The following is a 22,284-nucleotide window of genomic DNA, read 5'->3' as shown; positions in this document are numbered from 1 at the left end:
CATCACAAGTAACATGAATTTAATTTTATGCTCATTCTTTAAAGATGGCTTCTGTTCTGTGAATACAATTTCAGGCATTCATTTTTGTGTTCTAGACAAACTGTAGGCACCAATGTTAGTAATTAGACATCTAGTTACCAAACCTACTCTAGTGTTAGGAGAAACTCCACTAAAGTCTGTTAGGCTGTAAGTGTAAACACTGTGAAGGATGAAAATCTCACTGTTTACAACTACAAATTAAGTAGTAAGTCTACCCACAAACACTTGTCTCAATTTTTTGCAGCTCAGGATAGTATTTTACACACATAAAATTGCATCTGCAAGCATAAAGTATGGTCTGAGGCCCAGTCAAAAATCAGTTCACATATGTTATCTGGTACAATTTTCAGAAAACTATATAATGCAACAGAACGTACAGGAGTCTGGCTGCAATGAAGTGACACTTGTGAATTAATAAAGTTAAAATAATATTTTAAAAAATACAAAGATAATATAATTTTAACTGAGAAATGGAAAAGCTGTCTTCATGTATACAGATATTCAGGTATTTCCAGGGTGAATAAACAGCCCCTAGTATCAAAATATAGGCTTTCATATACACAAGTTGCATACACGACTTGACATGTAGATTCAGGATTTAAGCTTACATTGTTAATGGTTATAAAAACTGTGAATTTAAAAACAAACTTGTCAAATTGGGTATAAATCTTTCGAATATTTTTTGGAATGTTGTCTACTCCCTAAGCCACTACTTTAATTTGTTTCTATTATATTTAATTAGGAAAAAAGAGACTGCGCCTGGTCCAACTTTATATTGTAACTTTTTTCGTGTGCTATATAAACTTAATTTTATATTATCAGGTATTCACATAAAAGTGCAATAATATATTTCTACACGGAGTTCGGTTACTTGAGCAGTGAGGCATTCCCTCAGGGCCAAGTACAGCATTTTGCAGGATCCCAGGAGAGCTGTAAAATCTCATCTGTCAAACCTAATAGCACTTCCAAGATGGCGGCTGTCAAAACCTCTGATCAGGCCTCTTGAAGGCAAATAGAACATAGGTTATACTGTCAATGGTCAAATGATTTTCTCCCACTATTGAATGCCTTTTTTTTTATTCTTTTGGTTATCCCAAAACACGTTTTTTTCAGAATGCAATGGGTGTGAGCAGCCACTGGATGGTAACTAACTTGAGGTCCTGGAGCAGGGACTCCAAGTCACTTTCACACCTTCGCTGTTTAACACTCGGGTTTGAACGTAGCATACGCAGTCTATGCTTTATGTTCAACCAAGCTGGTTAAAAGATGGTGTAGATCCACAGAGCATCTAGATAGATGGGACTGAATATTCTGTTGTGTATTTTTTAAGTGTCTAGGAATACATATATGTTCAACCATACTAAATACATTTTTCCAGATTCCTAAAGAGAACAAAAGTCTGATAACAATTCTATCAAAGTCTTTTCAGTTTTAGAAAATGCCTCAGTCAAGGACACCCAATTATCCTATTTGCCTTTCTATTAAATGGGTATAAGATTTATTTACTAGTAACAGAAATATAGGGGAGAGCAGAGTAACTACTGTTTGGAAGACACAATGAATATGGAACAATGAATATGGAAAGCTGGTTGTAACTACTTATAAATCAATCGTTTAAAAATATTAGCTGGCTTGTAGTTGACTTCAGCAGGGTCAAGTTGTATAAATTACTTCTGCAATTAGCCTTTGAAGTATAAATCACATACCAACATTTGTCATGTCATCCTTCTCCACATTTTCAATATTTATTAACATACAATGCACTATATGAAACAAAATCTCAGCTGTGCAAAAAGTTTAATTTTAGTTAAAGAAAAATAACCATTGCAGGGATTACACTTGTGACCTCCTTTTTCCCAACATCACATCTCCTTTTCTAACGCCTTATTTCAGCAAACCACAAGTTTACACCATAACTTTACACTGATGCCGAGTCATATTAATATCTGTGAGATTGCTTATAACCTTAAAGTTTCTTCCTACACTTATTTATGATCTCTCTTGCTGTGAACGGAGCAGGGGCACTTTAACTTCAGCAGATGGCCGCAAATGCTCCATAATATTTGAAAAGATAGGCACTTTTAATTAAATGTAATTAATTTTGATTCTTTCGGTCTATGTGGCAACCTTACTATGCCCAGCAGCAGTGTCTTCAACAGCAGCTTCCTCAACCTGAAGCAGTGTATCTGCTTTCACGCAGTCTGAGAGTTGGCTAATTAGAATAGGGAACTAATTGTAGCTCACTAAGCTCACTAAGGAGTCCCTGTTCCCCCGTGTGCTGCCAGAAGTGACCAGGAATAACGGTCACAAGCTGGCGGAGGGTAGGTTTAGATTAGATATTAGGAGGCGCTACTTCACAGTCAGGGCGGCTAGGGCCTGGAACCAGCTTCCAGGGGAAGTGTTGCAGGCTCCTAGCCTGGGGATTTTTAAAAGGAAGTTAGATGAGCACCTTGCCGGGGTCATCTGACCCCGGTGCTCTTTCCTGCCAAGGCAGGGGGTCGGACTAGATGATCTACCTAGGTCCCTTCCGACTCTAGCTACTATAAAACTATGAAACTATGAAACCTACCTTCCTGAAGCACTGTACAGATACAGCTTTACTGATTCTGGTTTAACCAGCAACCTCCTTGGAGGAGAAAGCATGTTTGAGGGTACCACTCTCTAGTATGGTAAATTTACTTTGTAGACTGTAGACATGGCTTTTAAACCCCACACCCCCCATGGCCATATTCTCAGCTGGAGTAAATCAGCATCATTCCATTAAGTTCAGTGCAGAACCAGCTGAGGAGCTACTCCACTATAAGCAATGTCTACAGGGTAGGATTTGGTTCTTAGAAAAACAATGAATGATGTCAGTCACTTTACTTAGAGGTCTTTACTTGCTTGCTGCATATATGAGGCAGATTGCCATACTTATAAACCCTTTAGGGCAAGGGGTATCATACAGTGCCTACCACAATAGGCCAGAATCCACCAAAGGCAATAGGAGGTTTACCCTTCATTTCAGTGGGGCCTGGATTTTACCTATTAACATAGTTCAGTAGAATTTAAATCACTAGAGAAGTATTTTAATCTGTGAAATAAGTATAGTAAAACTGATATTAAACAACCACAAAGACAATTAAAAGGAATACAGTAAAACAAGAAAATGCTGAGAAAATGGTTGAGAAATCTTTGGGGTTTTTAGCATGACCTCCTTTCGTTAGTCATGATTTTGCACAAGTAGTAAAGCCATTCAAAAGATCCTGTTTAGGTAGCTGTGATGGCTTAGGTAGGTCTAACATGACACTTGTTGGCACGTATTTAACCTTTTTCCACATAGTATCAGAAAACAATGGCCATGAGTAAAAAGCCAATGGTGAACAGTTTTTAGGTAGCATATATGGGATGCAATAGCTACTTCTAATTAAACAGAAGAACTGAGATGTATCAAGGTCTCAATGGAGTGAATGTTAGTAGATTTGACTTTTTAATACTAACTGCCCTGTTTTGCCTAAACAGCCAAAACATACCAGTAGATCAAAATACTGAGTGAATTTTCCATTTTGCTATCTTTTCTTTCTGGGCTAGTCTATAATTCTAATTAATAAATGTAGCAGACATTATAAGTCTCCTTATAGTTTTCTTCTAATTTCTTTTAATTTATCAATGGAAAATAATTTAGCAAAGAGTCATTAATTTAATTTCTTCTGAGAGGGAAGCATTACTAGATATGTTAAATTTTGAACAACATGGCTTCAAAACAGCTGTAGCTATGGGAAAAAAATTTAGGTTTAATTGAACAGCTGTGCTTTTAATTGATTAATTTGAACAAAATGCAGGGAAAAAATAAAACAACAATAGGTAATATGAATGTAACAAATCAATTTTAGTTTTCTGAACTCCCTTAGCTAATGACTGTTCAATATAAATACACAAAGAACATTATAAACATTAGCATTACATAATACTTATTCTGCTATGCATTTGCAAATACACTAAGACTTGATTTAGTAAAATAGAAACAATTTATGAAATGCAATGTCTGTATATACACCAACACATCATCCCAGATAGGCATTAGCCATGTTTTAGATTGTTCTTTATCTTGACTTTCCTATTTACTACTCAATTGAGTTCCTAAAATTAGATACCAGCCATTATCATAGGCAATCCCTCACAAAGATGATAGCCTTCCATGTTTGTCTCATCTGTGGGTCCAAAGATGGCTGGCAAGGCCAATCCAGGATCAACAGATTCTGCTGCAGCTTGGGCACATGCTTCCACGAGACATAGATGGCTCTGGATTCTTGATTTGGCCCATGATATGTGTTTCTGCCACTCCCACTTTTCCATCCCCTGTTGTCATCGTAAGGTTTCAAAATACTAAAATTTTGCAGCAGATCCTTCCCTCATTTGGGGAGGTCCTGGATGAGAAGCTCCCATGAGTTGATGTTGAAGTTATATTTTTTCAAATTGGCCTTGAGGACACTCATGAAGCACTTTCTCCACCCTCCTCTTGAGCATACACCGTGATTAGGCTAGGAGAATAAAACTTGCCTCCAGAATCTGGAGTAAGATATCTGGATGATATGGCCAGTCCAAGAGAAGTTGATGCTGGAGAAGTTAATGCATCGCCTCAATGCTAGTAATGTTTGCTTGCAAGAGGACGCTAATGTTGATGCATCTGTCTTCCCACTGGATTCAAAGGATCTTCCACAAGCAGAATTGATGGTACTTCTTCACTGACTTGTCTCCTGTATGTTGTCCACATATTAGCTCTGTATAGTAACACAGGGATAACAACTTCCATGAGCTTGGTTTTGGATCTGATGTCCCGATGTTCAAAATCCCATTTCCTCAGCTGTCTGAGGAATATGCTGCACTTGCACATTTGAAGTGATGTTGCATTTCTTCACTGATGTCAGCCTTCTGCAAGAGATGGTTTCCAAGGGGCGGAAAGTACTCAACATTGTCCAGAGTCTCACTGTGAATCTGAATTACTGCATCTGGGGACTGCTCATTAAGAGCTTGCTGATGGTGACAGACCCATATAGGGGCTTAGGCATTTTGATACTAAGTATCACAGTGCTCCTGGCTCCAAGAGGATATTCCATTGCCCTGAATCAGGTGTAAAAGCTCATATATATAATGCAGAGAGAAGACAAATTTCTAACTCAGGGTTGCAGAAATGTACTCTCTCAGATTCTGATTCACTGCTTGAAACCCTTCTCTGTACATAGGTGTTTAAGTCATCGCTCTCAAAGGTAAGAAAGGTCACTTTTAATATGGAAGAAAAAACATCCAAGTTTTATCCAATAGCTCAGTGGTTTTGTCACTCCCTTAGCCTGAAAGACATGGGTTCTAAATACCATGAAAATGTTGGTCTTTATATCTAGTCCAGAGAAATTTTTCTCAGAATCAAAGAGTTCAAACTCTTATCCCTCACCTCCCAGGAGTGTGCCCTTTTCACTGTGGCTGCAGACTTACACTTCCTGGCAAAATTAGTCTTGTATTCTTTGCTACATAGTAGCAAAACTGCAACAGGCACTTTCCTGTGAGATAGGAGATGTGCATATAAACCCTCTCAAGCCAAGGAGAACCTAGAACTCACAAATCTTACTTCCTAAGCAAGTGTTCCAGCTACAAAGCTGCTAAATAAAAGACAGTACCCTCTGTTGCTCCAGCTGTGCCCTTGAATGAGCGTAGCTCTGACCACTGCATTCTGCATGGAGCTCACTCCTATAGTGGTATATGGGGCCTATCAGATTGAGACCTTCATGAGATTCAGGAAAAGGAACACCAATGTTTAGGATCCCAAATCTAAAATAGACAGGGAGCTCTTCAGCCTTGCCAACTGAAAAAAGTGGCACGTGCACATGACATAAGGATTGCACACTTGGATTTGGGAGTTTAAATCCTACTTCTGGCACCTAAGCTCTTTTGTGGATTCTGAACTCCTATGTAAATTGGTAACTAAGTAAAACAATTTCAGAGCTGCTAAAGTAAAAGGGGAACAATAGGTACCTATAACCTCCGAAAATCAGGCCACTTATATATAGTCACCATGAAAATGTTGGTCTTTATATCTAGTCCAGAGAAATTTAGTACGGCTGCATGCCCCTTAATTGAAGAAAGCATGCATGAGCAATGTTTTCAATACCTATTTCTACTTATTAAATATTAATACCATTGCCAGCACCAGATTTTGCACACAGTGCCTAAGCTCTTACCTACATGCAGAGCATACCTCTTTAAATATACTGATATAGTTAAAGCTCTACAACCTCTTTTGTGTGCATGCAATTATATCAGTTTAAAGGTTCCTTATGCTGATATAGCAATTCCACTACGGTATCTTAGTATAACTCACTTTTACACTGACATAACTGTGCCCATATTGCAGATTGCACCTATTTAACTATTTTGGTCATAAAATTATACCCCAAGCCAAAATACTTAAATATAAGTACTTTTTGCAAATGAGGCCTTGGAGAGATTTTCCAGATCTCCACCAATGTATCCAATTAGCAAAACCTCAGCAACTTGACCAGCATATGGCTCTCTCAACCAGCACACACACACTAAAAAAGATAGCTATATATACATATTTTAGACAACTGAAGAACAAACAACTTACTTTACACAAAAAAACTTCATCCCAGTACCTTTAGTTTTTCCTTTTCTTTCACAAGTGTATCACAGCTCAGTTTTCACTAATGCAGCCTGGTTTATTTCATATTTTAAAAATCCTAATTACTACCTAATATTCCAACAATAATAATAATAGTAATAATACTAATAATAATGATAAACAGGAAAGCATTTTAATATGGATTCAAAGATTAATACAATACTCAAAAGCTTTTCTTCTTGTTCATGAATTAGGTAATCAGTACTATTAAACAGCATTTTGAAATACTTTTCATAGTTCTAGGACCATTAAGGTCACGTTCAAATCACTCTTTCGTTTTGTTTTGTTTTACTATTCATAGGGATACAATGAGTCATTGGCACATCTCCAGTGCAAGATGCATTTGAATAATACATGACATGCCCTTTAGCTAGCATCATGATGCCAGATTTAAAACAAGGTAAGAAGTTTCCTCCATATACACTTCCAGTGTTCAGCTGTTCATAATCTATAGCGTTAACAATTTATCATCAAACCCAGAGACTTGCTGCCAACTTATCAAAGTGGCCACTGGATGCATATGATCAAGTCTGAGCATCTGGCTCTTCACTGTTCCTGACATTAGCACAGACAACAGAATCAGTGGACTATTGAATGCAATTACAGTAAGCGAGACAGACAATAAAGATTGATAGCGCCTTCTCTTTTTATCACATACAAAACTAGTGGGGGTTAAAGCTTTGCCTTGAGCTGCCTTCATTTAACAATGATTGAAAATATGCAATTGTGTTGGTAAAACACTGTAGCCTGTACCACTTCATTTACTGGACACATTATCAAATTAAATGAAAAGTGAACTGCCAAAAGCAACAGTTATTATATATTAATGATGAATATTTACTTAGCATTGTTCACAAATCATATAGAGAGCAGAATCCTTCTTGTTATCTTCTTTGCAGGTTACAGATGAGTAGGTTTAACATTTCTATGTTTACGTTAAGTCTTCTGTCTACAAATCTCTAAATACAGACTTGTGCGATTGGTTTTGTGACTATCCATGTGATTACAATGTGTAATTAATAAAGTGCCCCAGTTGTAAATGAATCCTAATTACTGAAGGGATTCTTTACTTCATAACACAGTTGGTATTCTTGAAGGTACTTAGCTAACCAAAGAAACTTAAGAAGGCTAATATTTTGTTTCCAACGTGTTTTTGTACTAGTGGTTAACATAGTGCATAGCTACTCTGAACAAACACAAAATGCAGAGGAAGCAAACAAAAGCAGTTTATCCCAAATCTCTCTCAAGTTCCATTATACAAGATTGCTTGCTGGCATCAGTGATGTGTGCACTTGGATGAGCTAAGAGAACATAACTCTCTTGCAGGTACAACACAAATATGTTAAGGTAGGCTATATACCTTTGCTAATAGTAGACAAGTCTTTCTCCCCTGTACTACAGTATAAACAGACATTGTGCAATGAATAGGACAAATTAAACAATAGGTTGAAGGAAAAACGGTGGTGACATCATTCAGACAGCATGCTTGCTCAGCCAAGGCACGCGCTCATTTTAGAGGAGCAGACTTGTTTTGTTGTTCTTAAACAAAAAATAAAAACAAATAAAAAACACTAACAACTAATTTCTTATGAGCTTATAAAAGAACAGGGTATTCAGAAAAGAAATTAAACAAGGGAGACTATGGCCTTACAATGAGATCAGGACTAAATTGAAGAAATAACCATTTCACTCCCTAAGCTAAAAAATATCATCTCAATTTTGGGTATATTGTAATAAAGTAGTATTTGAATAGTATGTGGTTTCAGTACTATATGGATTGGAGTTATATAATACTACCATATGGTCCCCATCACACAATGATAACCATGCAAACTGATTCCTATGTACATATGGGCTAGGGACAGACATTACACATAAACCAGTACAACTGATAGGAAACTGGTTTAAACCTGTAACAGAACAGAAATTCAGTGCACGTAGACCTGCTTAAAATGGCCAAAACCAGCTTAGGATAGATCTGAATGGGTGTAGCACCAGACTTAATTGATATAGGTTAAACTGGTCTATCAAACTTCTGCCCCAGATCCCCTCCCAGTACAAGTTGGGTCTCAGTCCCCTGCATCCCAGGATGCCTTGCAGGCCCCGCTAACCCCTCCCACAAGGGTCAAGCAAGCTAACCTCCCCCACAGCTTTCTTCCTCCAGCCCATATGGGTGGCACCTCTCTGGCGGTCACAAAGCTGAGGCAGCCTCCTCTGTGGTGGCAGCGGGGTGGATGAGTGGTAGGAAATGAACCCAGCCCTGGCTCCCCCACCAGGGTCTGCGCAGTGTGTCTGTGGGGGGGTAAAACCCAGGATGAGGGCATTTCCCACCCAGAGCACAGCTCTGCTGCCCCAGTCCTACCCCTTTGCTGCCTCCCTCAGCTATGGGAGTGGGTGGGAGGAGAAAGGGACCCTCACTCCATAGCTGCCCCCCCAAGTAAGGTTTGCACAGTGGGGGAGGGGGAAACCCCCCGAGGCAGAAGCTTCTTCCCCCACAGCATGGCTCTTTTGGCCTGCAAACAGCCAAGCCTTGTCCCCTCACCAGCCCTGCCCCACACTTGTCAGCCACTGGAAGGTTGTTGGGGGTGGGGGGAATATACCTCTGCCCCTGGTCCCACACCAGGGTTTGCACAGGGCATAGAGAAGAAGTAGGGGATTTCTCCCCCTCAGTGAAGCTCTGCTATGCTGCAAATACTGCAGCCCACCTCCTTGCCCACTGTGCAGACCTCAGCTGGTGGGCTGCAGCAGGGTCCATTCCTTGCCCCCCAACTGTCCCCTATGGATGACAGGCAGAGGGGGCTGGTGAAGGGGAAGGGCTGAGCTATTTGCAGCCTGGTGGAGCCTGCTGCAGGGTAGAAAGCCCCCACCTTGGGGGTTTCCTCCCTCAGCTGCTGTGCAGGCCCTCCCCACCCCACATGCCACCTCCCCTGGCTGTCAGGTTGGGGTCCGGTAAAGGGTGGGGTATTTGCAGCCAGGCAGAGCTGGGTGGTGTGTGCTAGTACCCCTCTTTGGCCAGTGCAGGCATCTGCCTGCCTTGGCCAACCCATGAGTGTATTTTCTTCAATAATGATCCAATCTATGCAGCTCAGAGAAGGCTGTGTAGATCAAATTGATTCTGCCTTGGGCTTTTTGATTGTCTGTACTTAGCCATAGAGATCCACTGACATCACTGAAGCACTGCATGGGAGCAATGATCTGCCCACATGGATGTCATTGTGGAGTATCGAAAACTAAACAGCTAAACTAAGAAGTCCCATAAAAATTGTGCATTAGTTTTTCCCTCTGCCTGAACTATATAGTAAACGTATTTACAGAACACTCCTGCAGTTCTCCTCAAACTTGCTTACTTCACTAGGGAGATTTGACTTCATTGGTACACTTTCCAATACAAAGGCAGGATGGAATGATCAACACAAAGGAAGAAAGCATAATGAAGTCAAAGGAACTTTGCCTTTCTGATCATAAAACCGTTTTAAAAAAATCAAAAGCATACAAATATACGTCAGAGTGGAAAGCTATGTACCAGTCCTTTGCAATAAATCATAAAAAAAATATATACTTTGGTAACATTTACTAGTAGTGTAAAAATAACTATAGGAAACTTTGCTCAACATGGCATGTAGACATTTTCAGAAAGGATGCAGCTTCAAGATGCAGACTAAAAAATAGATCTAATTGATTATTTTACACTCATGCTGAAGACAGAAAAATCAAGGATACTCGTCTGTTTCTATTTTCAGCCTAAATTTATCACATTAAAAAAAAAACATAGGCTAGCTTTTAACAGGACTGTTTCTCTCCCTCTCTCTCTGAGTGCATATCCATACACTTGCAGAAGGTATCATGCAAGACCTTAAGCAAATTATTTTTCACATCTAGGTTAATTTAAGCTAAACTTTTCCTTTAACTAAGTAGTTTTCCCACACTTCAATTTCCATTAAATAAAACTAACAAAAATGAAGTGCAACCCAGAAAAAGAGACATGTTAAGAGTTCTGCAAGGACCTACACTCCCTTTATAGTCCCTACAGTGTTCCCCTTTATTTTTACCTCAGAAATTTAGCAAAATTAAGAGACAAGAGGTTTGTAAAAACAAAAATCCAGCTCCAGTTTCAATTTAGCCTTCAGAAGTTTCCCAAATCTACACTCAATTTTAGATGTCTGCAATATTGTCCAACTCTAAAGTTGCAACAGTAATATTAGAGTTAAATAACATTTTTAAACATGAAGATATAGATTTAGACTTAAGGGCTGAATTTCACCAGTTCTGATGCTCATGTTTTATTTTCATAGGGCGCCTATACACAAGTGTGAAGGCTGCTCTGGCACGCTGGAATTCCAGCACATTGGAGCAGACTCAACTAATCAAGCTGGAACATGGCAATTGCTGTGCTTCAGCACCTCTTGCAGCTCATGTATCACTACCCCCACACTTAAAAATAGAGTTAGGTCAACTGAAGTGCCAATGTGTACAGATTGGTGATGCTTTATGAATGAGCTTTAGTTCAAATGCCATCACTGCCATTTTTAAACACAGGGATGCTGATACATGAGACATGGAAGTACTTTAATTAGAGTGGCTCCAACAGCTGCTGTAATTGAAATGCTGCCCCCTATCCCAGAGTACATGTAAAAGTGCCCACAGATGTTTGTGGCACTACCATGTTGATGTGACTGGTTTCCAGGATCTAGCAAAGAGATTCAATGATGCTAGTGGACTCCACTATTCATTCATGGCTGGATGAAAAAGGTGGTGCTATTAAAAATATTTTTTAAAGGGTAGATTTAATTTTTTGAAGGAATTAAGACTATTTTTATCTTTTTATTTCATGTTGCTGTCATTAAATGGGTCAAAGATACAACCAGGAATCAAGCCTCAACTCAAGTTTTTCAGCCTTCTTGGAATAATACAGTATAATGATGCAGCAGACCCACAACCAGGCCTTGTTAATGGCCTAGTCAAAAACTTGTTAAACAGGTTAAGCAATCTCAGACAGTGTGCGAAGAATACCCTCGAAGTGAGAGAGGGGGTGATATAGTGATCCATAAGGCAAGGATTCCTGAATTCTGTTACAAACAATGACACTAACTTTCTCTGTGGCCTTGAACAAGTAACATAACATAAAGTAACATCTCTGCCTCCAGTTACTTTTCCCTAGTTGCATACCGCCCTAATTGGAATTTGTCAACAACTTTGAAGAGAAAAATTAACACTGTAGATGTACTAAGTATGACTTGTTGGAAGATTGCTATTTTTCTTTTAAAAAACAAACTATTTAAAAAATCATTTCTGTTCTTGCACTTTTTCTTACACACTGACTTCTACAAACATTTCCTTAACACCTTGTTTCCAAATAATTGCAGAACTTGATAGCTGCTCAGGTGAGAAATGTAACCAGTCTATTTGATTATTCTACCTTGGGAGATAAGGTAGAGAATGTAAATTGTGTAATTTCTACGGAAAACATGAAACAACTAGCATGAAGAAAGGGGATCTTCTATAGCCACTGGATACGTACACATATTTCCAGTACACAATCTGTGCTCATGTCTTTAAGCTGTGTGACTGTGGATCAGGCATAGCATGTGCACATGTTCACCTATTCCAAAAGCTGTGCCAGGAACCTCATCAGGGTGGCTGGTGGGTCTGCTGGGGGCGTTGGTGGATCTGCAAGCATGACTGAGGCATGGGGAAGGGGGAGGCTAAAAAATAGCCTGGTCAGGGTTGGGTAGGAATAGCATAGCTCTCGGACTGGGAGAAGTAGCTGGGCCTTCCCAGCCCCAGGGCTTTGCTCTCAACGTGTACACATTGTGTAGACTGAGCTAATGTGTTACTGATCTAACCCAGTTCACTTCCTTAGGCCAGCTAAGTTAGATAAGGCCAGCCATTTTTTTTGCCTGAGCCAATCTCCTGGAACATCTGTACACATCAGCATTTCAATTGACCTAACCCTAGTTAGGTCAATCTAAGTGTAACATTTCCATATACCCATTGTTATTATGGGCAATGAACAAGCAGACCCATTGTTCCACCAACACAATAATATCAGGTGACAAAAAAGCAATAATATTTTATTGGATTACTGGATAATAATCAGACATAGATTATGGACTTTTTTATTTTATTAGTATGTTCCATTCAGAAAAATGAAATATGATGGTCCTTCATTAATATTTTAAACAACTCAAGTCTAAAGGTCTCTAACCTGGCAACACCATGTACAAAAGTTGTCCCTTATACTTCAGAAGAACAATCCATGTGCATGAACCTAAACATGTTCTTAAAATTTTTGCAGAATTAAGGCTTAAGGTCTTACTTTGATAACAGCATTGGTGTGATGTAGCTATGATGGTCCAGGAAATTATTTTTGAGGATATTACCTGTTACTGGACCATGTTTTATTGGTTAACCTTTCAGTTAAGTCCAATAAAAGGTATTACCCACAAAAATCCTGCATCAATATTAGATAGGACATGTATGTCATCCACTGGACAGGGAGACACTGCCCTCCTGTTCCAGAAAATTCAACAGAAACACCAGCAGCTTTGACGTTTCACTTAACTTCTGTATTCATTTTCAGGGAAAGCATGGTTATCACCATGACCTTTTCTTCACTGTTAATTTAAAAGTAGAAGCATTGTTCAGTTTTGATGTCTACATGGAACTAGTTCCTTCTACAGCATTGAGCTGACAGCATGCCTTCTCCTCACCAAATAGTTTTGCTTCCTGTTCCGTTTACATCCATTATGATTCTTCCCCATCTACTTCATCTTTGTGCATAAGTACTAAGGATATAAACCATCACCCCCAAGAGTAAGCAGAAAGGGCAATCAAAGGAAAACAGGATTCAGTTCTAGAGTCCTTACTAAAAGTTGCAAGAAAAAGACCCTAACACACACAAAAAAGAAGTGTTTTGCTACTATAAGCAGTATGGGCACCCACAGAGAGAAAACCTTACCAGGGAAAAATGATAATATAAGTGTTACCTTAACAATTCACATTCTCACTTTCCATTCAACATAATTTCTTCTAAGCAGTTGTTTCAGTCTGAAAATTAAAACAATAGAAAATGCAATTAATTGTTTCAGTTCTTCAATTGCTTATAAAAACTCCAAAAAGACAATTATTTACTTAGTTTAGAGCTATGCATGCTCAGGTAAACGCAACCCAACACCAACACCGATGCATAGGCAATTTGAAAGCTAGGAACCAATTAAGTGAATACTTTAGTTTAAGTGCAAGGTTAGTTTACCAAAAAAGAACCAAAACTAAAACCACCCTTCTTTTTTCTAAATAGGATGAAATATGAATTATTTAAAAATTAAAGGCATTTAGAATAATAGCCCTCCAAACGCAAAGTATTTATTTTTCCTTTCATCTTCCATAGTTTATTGCATTGATTTTTTTTCTGCAGTTTACTTAGTATTAGACTTGCACTGATCTCATCAATAAGAAATGAAATTTGGTAACTTACAAAACCGCTATATTATTTTTCCTTTTATTTGTACTGAATTTTTCTTCTCTCAGTGGTATTACTGCAATAAGTCAGTCATTATTTCTTTATGTTTTCCCTCCTTTCTTTAGTATTTCATTTCCCTTTACAGCACATCTCATGATCACAAAGAAAACAGAGACACTTATTTCTTTTAACAGTTGAAATTGCTGCAAGTGATTTAACTGTCATTTAATTTGATTCCTCTCTTCTGTCTGTGGAGAAATATGTTTAATGTACTGGAAATTATGTTAATAAGAAAAAGCATTATCTCATTTAATGAAATAAATATACAAATATTTCAAAATAAAATAAAGAGGCAATCTTCACTGAGAAAAATGTCTCTTATGGTTTGCATAAAATAAACAAATGAGAAAAATTAATGAATACATTGAAATATACTGACAAAAATTATGCCTAAACTCAAAAGGAAATAAAAAAAAAAGAAGGTGACTGAACTGCATATCACCTAATCAAATGCTTTTAGAACAAAATCAGAAACAAACATGAACGATCGGGGCACAAACGATTAAATTTATCTTTCACATTACCCTAAACTAAACTTTTCCCCTACCTATTAAAAATCATTCTGCTTTTCTGGAATTTCTTCTCAGTTTCTTTAAAACATATTGTAATAACATTTATTGTCTAATGACTGCAATTGCTTTATTCTTCAATTTGCTATGATCTCCTGCCACAAAACATATTTAAGTTATGGTAAAGAACTCTGAACCCCTTTCATTCAGTTAATCATAACATTCAATACTATTTTCCCTAAGCTTTCAGATTATGAAATATGTAACTAGCACTCACTAAGGTTAAACAAATGTTGTTAGTAGTAAGATCAAAACTTGCAACAGTTATGTAATAAAAGCATGACCATTGCAACAGAAACACATAATTAGGAATTTAATTACATGCATCAAAACAAACTAAACATGTCAATAAAAAAATCTTGTGTGACAAACTGATTTCAGTTCCCTGTTCTGCAATTCTAAATCTTAATTCACTTCTTTATACTTTAATGTGTTTCAAAAAGAAAACAGTGCACAACAACAAATCAGATTCTGGATGTCATCTGATTGGGTGTCATTGTGCTGGAGCTTAAGTATCAAGTAACATATTTATTTTCTCATTCAGACTACTCAATTTTTAATTCTTTGTACAAGAATAATCAAAATGTTTGTTGCAATTGAATTAAGAATAATGCTAGTTCTTTTGCTTCAAGAGCAGTAACAGTAGATCCACATCCCTCTGAAATCAGTGTCAGAACTCTGCTGGACTTTTTCAGGGATCTAATCCCATGTTTCCAGGCGCACTGGTATCACATATTGTTCCACCCTTTGAAGCATTTAAGTTATTTTCATGTCCTGAGATATCACTCATATCTAAGCATTATGAACAAAAAATGGCACACCTACATGTGACATTCTTAAAAGAATGAGAAAGAGAAACAGAATAGGACATCCTATATTTTCATACACTCTTTACCTTAATAACTCAAGTTTTCATTGTCATATTTCTTTTATAACTAGAGGGAGGAAAATTCAGCCATACAGAAAAATTAGGTAGTTCCTTCCCTGTAGCAGAACACTTTGTATATTGTTAACATTCAGATATGCTCCAAAACTACAAAGTCAACCAATGACAAAGAATAAGAGGACTGGTATAAAAGCCTCTTCACTTTAATAATGTGAGCATCATTGATTAATATATAAAGACAAGATGATACCAAGAACTCTAGATCCCCAATATTCAGCCTTAGGCCCTGGCTTTGCACTCCTAATCTTTAAAACTTCGTTGTTACAACAGCTGGATAAGCTGTCCAAAGAATTTGTGTGGCTATGAAAAGCCTTGTAGAATTCCCTCAGCTCACAAACCACTGTATATAACCACAATCTCCTTTCTGATGCCTCCCTTGTAAAACTTAAACCAGGTGGTTTGCCAAGAAATACCGTGTCATGATGGGGACACAGCATGAAGCAGTATGCATATTATAGGCACCTCTGTCCATGGACAGATACAGGATTTTGAAAAGGTGGGTGTTAAATGGTGTGGTGCGCCGTTACATGACATTTTTCTCCTGTTAAAGAGAAACTAGAAGATTTACGAATATGCTAGGGGTCCAGCATTATGCTATTCAGTTTAAGATCAAAGCCAAAACAAATACAACTTTATTGGAATGTGCTAGATTTGCTAGATAATATATTAAGTTTCAAAACACAACAAATTGGGCAAAAAATAGGCAACGTATTATTATGCATAGTCATGATAGTTAAATGTACATCTCTTATTCAGACTCATAAAACAAAATCTAGTCTTCTTGAACTTCTTGACAATGCATTCAAGACTTGCCTGTCAGTCACTGTCACACCCAAATTAACAGTTTTAGCTAGAGCCAAAAACAGTGTGTAGAGTTATGAAATAGAAGAGAGATATTATCAGATATTACAGCAGAAATGCAGAAAAAGGATATCTTGATTAATGAAACATCAGGACCATTAAAAAGGAGAGAGGGTTATTAACATGTGTGGAGGAAAGAAATAACCAGGAAGCATAATAATAAGCCATAAAAGTCAATTGACTCCATCAGCACTGCCTGAATAGAAATGCTGCTGCTGCCACTGTCAGGCAGTTGGTTTTAAACTTTGAGTGGAGTAGGAGTCTAAGGGGGGCAGGGGGTTGGAGGGAGGAACAACTGGAATACTGCACCCCCCACCCTTGGATCCACTCCTGCTTCAGTCTCTTATAGGGTGACCTAAGGGCAGGTTACTGTAATCACCCCCTCAGTCTTGTCTAAATTATGCTGAAGGCTGCTAGTCCACAGAGCTACCATGGATCATGGGGCACAAAGGTGATTTAAAGAAGCAGAGAATATCACCCATTTTGCTTTACTAATGTGCCGTGCAAAACACTAGGAGTACTAAGAGTTAGTACTATCAATAAAGACCTGACTGTTGCCTAAAGAAAGACAATAATTTCTTTGTCACACTAGGTACCATGTACAACATCAAAAACAAGATGTTAAGCAACGTATGCAGGTGTGCACACATACTTGCACACACACACAAACTCATGCAGGAGGAGTGAGAGGGAGAGAGTAAGAAAGAGATTAGCTTAACTTAAGACAGCTACAATATCTTGTATTTTCATTCAAAAACACTGAAGGAAAAATGTTTTTTTCATGGAAAATTAAGGGGGGTTTCATTTTTGGCAGAGAACAAAATACATTTTATTTTCAAAATACAAAAACATTTGTAGTTTACTTCTTTACTTGACTCTCTTGTTTTTCCTCTCATCCCTCTTTTCAGTGAGAAAGTAGTCAAAAAGGGACAAAAATGGAAAATAAGGTGATGTTGGGTTATTTTGGTTTTCAGTTAATTTTTTTGTCATCCATAAAGTAAGAAAAGTTCATATCTGAAAAGAAAATTCAGGAAAAGAAACTTTTTTTCTTTAGACATACTAATCATTTTTAACTAACGTATGCCTTAAACTTTTCTGGATTTAAAAATGCAAATGGATGAAATTTGCAGAATCCTTGACAGGACAAGGAATCTATAAATAAAACCCCACCCACCATAGGCTGACAACTAAAGTATTGCAATTGATCCTGGATCTGTAAGCCTGCAAAAGCACCCACACACCACACATCCATCATGAAAGAAAGGATGCAATACACAGTGAATCCTTTTTAGCTGCAATACCACCTCCACTGACACTCTCCTTTTAGCTGCAATACCACCTCAACTGATACCTGCTGCTTACTTTCTTTGCATTCTGAAGTATATCAATTCCTGCCTTCAAGAGGTCTGAAAACTTAGGCATTCTTCCTGTACACTGAAAGAAGTATGAAGTCTACTGTGAAAAGGACATTTCAAACTACAGAGGCAGGATTTGCCCATAAGAAAACTAAACAATAATTAACTATTTAATATTCATATGGTCTGAGACATAATGGTATGAGAGCCATTTTCTTAAATTCTAATAGCAATATAAAACCATGAGAGCAAACATGTAATGTTTTGTGCTTCCTGCCAGACCACAAAATAAAAACTGCTGATTTGTATTACTGCATTTATAAACATAGTTACTTTGTACACTCCATTTCCAATCTCCTTGCTCTTTTGGACAGAAAACAGCAGAGCAACACAGCCTGGGACATCAATACAATTTGTGAAAGCTAAAAGTAAAAAGCTAAAGGTATCTTAATGCCCTTCTGAAGTTTCCTGCTTCTTTTATGTACTTCTTGTAGAATTTTTCACAGTCTTTTTGTTTTAAAGATGTATTTGCATTTTTGATTTTCAACAGTCTCTGTTCCTTTAATAAAAACAAATGTATCTGTGTACCTTTGAAGGCATCTCTTTTCTCCTGTATGCTACAACAGGCCATTCTCAGAATAATAGTCCTAACTATGGATCCAATTTTCAAGCCTATATGTTTTAGTTATGTACCCAGATACTGCATCTGGAACAATCAAATAGATGCTTTGGCACAGCATTCCAGTAAATTCCTATCCGAGCATACATCCACATACGTCACTTTGGAAGCCGTGTTTGCCTTCCCCACTTCTGTCATAACTGGCAAGGTTATATCCAGCAAATCTATATGACATCTATATGACCTCAACAAAATACTACTTTAAAAGTGTAAAATAGAATGACAAAACAAGGAATAAATCAGCTAAATGGAGAGAGATTTAAAAATATGTACCTTCACACTTTCAGGTCTTTCCATATGTAGCTATATTCTAGAGCCTCTACATATGGCTTTGGCTGAACTTGTACTAAAAAGCATTTGCTACAAGAAATCATTTATGTGTGCTAACAACTCAAGGATTCACCCTCAGGTTTTCAGAACTGCCCACTGATATGGGGTGCCTCAAAGTAGTGCCCAGGGACTATATCCTGTTTCAAAGTGGTATTAATAGCTAAAAAAAACAAACCCCAAATTCTACCATGACTCCTCTTCATGAAATACCCTTGATTTCAAAGAGTCAGCAAGGGCTGAAAGAAAAGGAAGAATCTGGTCCTAACCTGGTAGAGTACATTTAAGTGCTAGTGAAGGCTGTATCTTGCTATTTTTCTCTCCTTAACACAACTCTGCAGTCATGTATTAAAATATAGCTGAGGACAAGGCATATTACAACACTGTCTACAGCATGGGCAGGCAATTATTTTGGCTGGAGGGCCACTTAATGAGTTTTGGTTAGCTGTCAAGGCTTCAGGGGTAGCCCTGCTCTCTGGCTGCCATCTTTAGACTGGAAGGCCCACTCCCTAACCCCTGACCTTTGCCACCGTAAGTCCCTCTCCTTGCCCCTGGAAGTAGTCCTTTTGGGAGAGGGGTGCCAACTTGGAAGGGGAAAAAAAATCATATATTAAAAGTCAAACATCTACTATTACATACTTGAATTTTATTTCAAACAATATTTTTGTCCTAATTTATGTGCATTTTGCATAGTGTATATTGAGATGACAGCTCAAAAATAAAGTCTTACTCTTGTATACTGTGTGGGGGGAGAGGAAGAGTGTGTGGCATGCAGTTGGGGGGGTGTATGTGGGAGGGTTGTGGGGAGGTGTGGGGTTAGTGAGTGTGGCAGTGTGGGGGGGCATAGGGTATTTTGTGGGGGTGTCGGTGGGTGTATATGTTGGAAGATTGTATGGGGGTGGGCACATGCTGTCCCATGGTGTATAGCCCCTACTGCCACTGGCAGCAGCATCAGGCGGCAGGCCATCAGGGTGTTTGTGGCCTATGACGGCACTGCCACACAGCAGCACATGGCTCTGGCCAGTTCCAGGAGCTGCACATGGGGGCAAGGAGCAGAGCCAGGCCAGCCCACCCCAATTGCATGGGGCTCACATGCAGCTCTCAGGATGAGCATGCCACAGGAGGCAAGCCCACCATGATAAAGTTGGTGGCCTTCCCTGCTCCCTGCAGCAACATGTAGCTGACAGGACTCCACCAGAAGTGCTTTCTGGCGGAGACCCATGAGCTGCATGTGGCAGCAGGGAAGGTTGCCAGGTCCACTGCATGAGGCTTCCCCACGGTGGCGCACACATCCCAGGAGCTGCACGTAAGCCTCACCCAATAGAGGGCATGAGGCCAGCCTGGCTCTGCTCCTCTCCCATGTGCAGCTCTCAAAACCTCCTAGAGCTGTGTGTCTCCAGGTGGCAGTGTCTGCACAGGCCACAAGCACCCAGAGTGCCTGTGCCTGATACTGCTGCTGCTTGTGGCCATGGGGGCTGTGCATTATGGGGGGGGTAGGCATATGGTGGGTCCCCACACCTCTCTGCCCCACAAACCACACCCTGCCCACCCAAACTCTGCACTCCCACTGCCCCGTGCTCCCACCAGCCCCATGCTCTGCATTCTCACTCATCTGCAGCTTCCCTACTTGGTGCCCAGAGCAAATGCTGCACCAGAGACACAGGAGATGCTGAAGGCTGGGGAAGTTGAGCAGGTCTCCTGGTGGCTGCAGCAGTGGCAGCAGCAACCCTGCCGGAAACTGTGCGTGCTGCCTGGGTCTGGGGCCTTCCCATGCAGGAGGGTGGGAGTGAAGTGTGGGGGCTGGGTGGGGTACAGTTAATTGATGAGTGCATGTGGGCTGGATGAAACTATCTGGTGGGCTGAATCCAGTCCATGGGCCATATTTTGCCCACCCTTGGTCTACAGATTCCCAGTCTCCCACAAAATGAGCTCTATACTTTCTTATCCTTAAAAAAAAAGGGGGGGCCTTCCCAAGTTGGATGTCAGCTAGTCTTTCTGCTCCCTCATCTTTTGGGAGCTTCTCCCCTCTCCAATCTCTGCTGTTCTGTAGCAAACACAAAAGAATATGCAGGTCTCTTCCTAACTGTGCTGACACAAAATTGCTGCAACTTTCCACCAAAACCCTAGAAGACACTAAACATAGAAAACAGGTGCATGCTGCCTGAACACCAGAGAACAATTTGAAGTCTTCTGTGAGAAAGACATTAGAAACACCAGAAAGGATTTGCCCATAAGCAAACTAAACAGTAATTCCCTATTTAATATTCATATTGTGTGAGACTTAACAGTATGAAAACACTTTTTCTTAAATTCTGATGGCAATATAAAACTATGTGAGCAAACATTTAACATTTTGTGCTTCCTACCAATCCACAAAATGAAAATGAGCGTATTCAAGAGTATTCAGTGCTAAGCCATAAGAAAGGAAATGGAAGAGTAAACAGGAGTCTCCAAGTCTGCTTGCAGACCACATAAAAGGAGAAGTCACAGTTCCTGGTCTGGCAAGCTGATTTTTTGCATATGCATGTAATTACAGAAAGTCAACACACTAGACTGACTCCATGCTGGTAAGTATCTATCACCAAATGTGTGAATTTTTTCACATTATAAAATTTGTGAAAAGATTCTTAAAATAATGCATAAATCCATCAGGTTTTCTTCTGAAAATGCTGAACTATTTATGAAACACATTAAAAATTCTAAAGCAGCCACAAAAATGAAGTTCTGCCAACTCCTCAGAACCTTCGGATTGCTTGAAGTTTCCTGATTCACAGCTTGCAGGAGATTCCCAGAACTTCCCGATCCTCATCTAACAAGACCAGGAGAAGTTACAACAAAAACTTAAAACAAGAAAAATGTCTATTGTGTTCATTTCATGCATCTGAGTCTGACACTCCAAGGTCAGAAAACAGTACAGAGGTACATCTGAAATATTTTTCAGGCATAAAAGCATGCTTGTTTCAAGTCCAACTCAAGTTTTGGGAAAGATTTAGGCTGATTCATCCTTTAGTGTTATTTTTTTCTTTTTAAACTGACTTCAACACAATTATAACAGTACGTTGTTGGGCAATAAGACTAAGACATCAAAAGGTGCCTTATCCAATGAAAAGTATGCCTAGCCCATGCCTTACTATGGGGATTTCCAATGCTTCTGGGCTTGCTGGTTACAGCACAGGACTGGGAAGGATATTTTTTCTTGTTGTTGCTACGTCAAGGATTTATTGTTGTTTGTTTTGTTTGGGGTATTTTTTTTGCTATCCTTAGAAGCACTGGAGGTTGGCTGCAGTGAAGGCTGGAGATTTTGACCTGGGTGTGC

At 39.0% G+C, this 22,284-nt stretch overlaps 1 long non-coding RNA gene across 1 annotated transcript in view; it reads right to left on the bottom strand.

Annotated features, from left to right (window-relative positions):
* LOC149873708 (uncharacterized) overlaps window positions 1-22,284 on the bottom strand; it is a 725,387-nt gene that overhangs the window by 490,671 nt on the left and 212,432 nt on the right. Inside the window, exon 2 of the long non-coding RNA XR_016442736.1 lies at window positions 13,699-13,759. This is a non-coding gene — a long non-coding RNA (uncharacterized LOC149873708). The remainder of the gene's footprint in view (window positions 1-13,698; window positions 13,760-22,284) is intronic.

Source organism: Crocodylus siamensis, chromosome 1, assembly GCF_052110815.1.
Source record: "Crocodylus siamensis isolate JL-2025a chromosome 1, ASM5211081v1, whole genome shotgun sequence".
In the NCBI taxonomy this organism is placed as follows: Eukaryota; Metazoa; Chordata; order Crocodylia; family Crocodylidae; genus Crocodylus; species Crocodylus siamensis.
The sequence above is the reverse complement of the archived record's forward strand: the minus strand, read 5'-3'. Positions and strand labels throughout refer to the sequence as shown.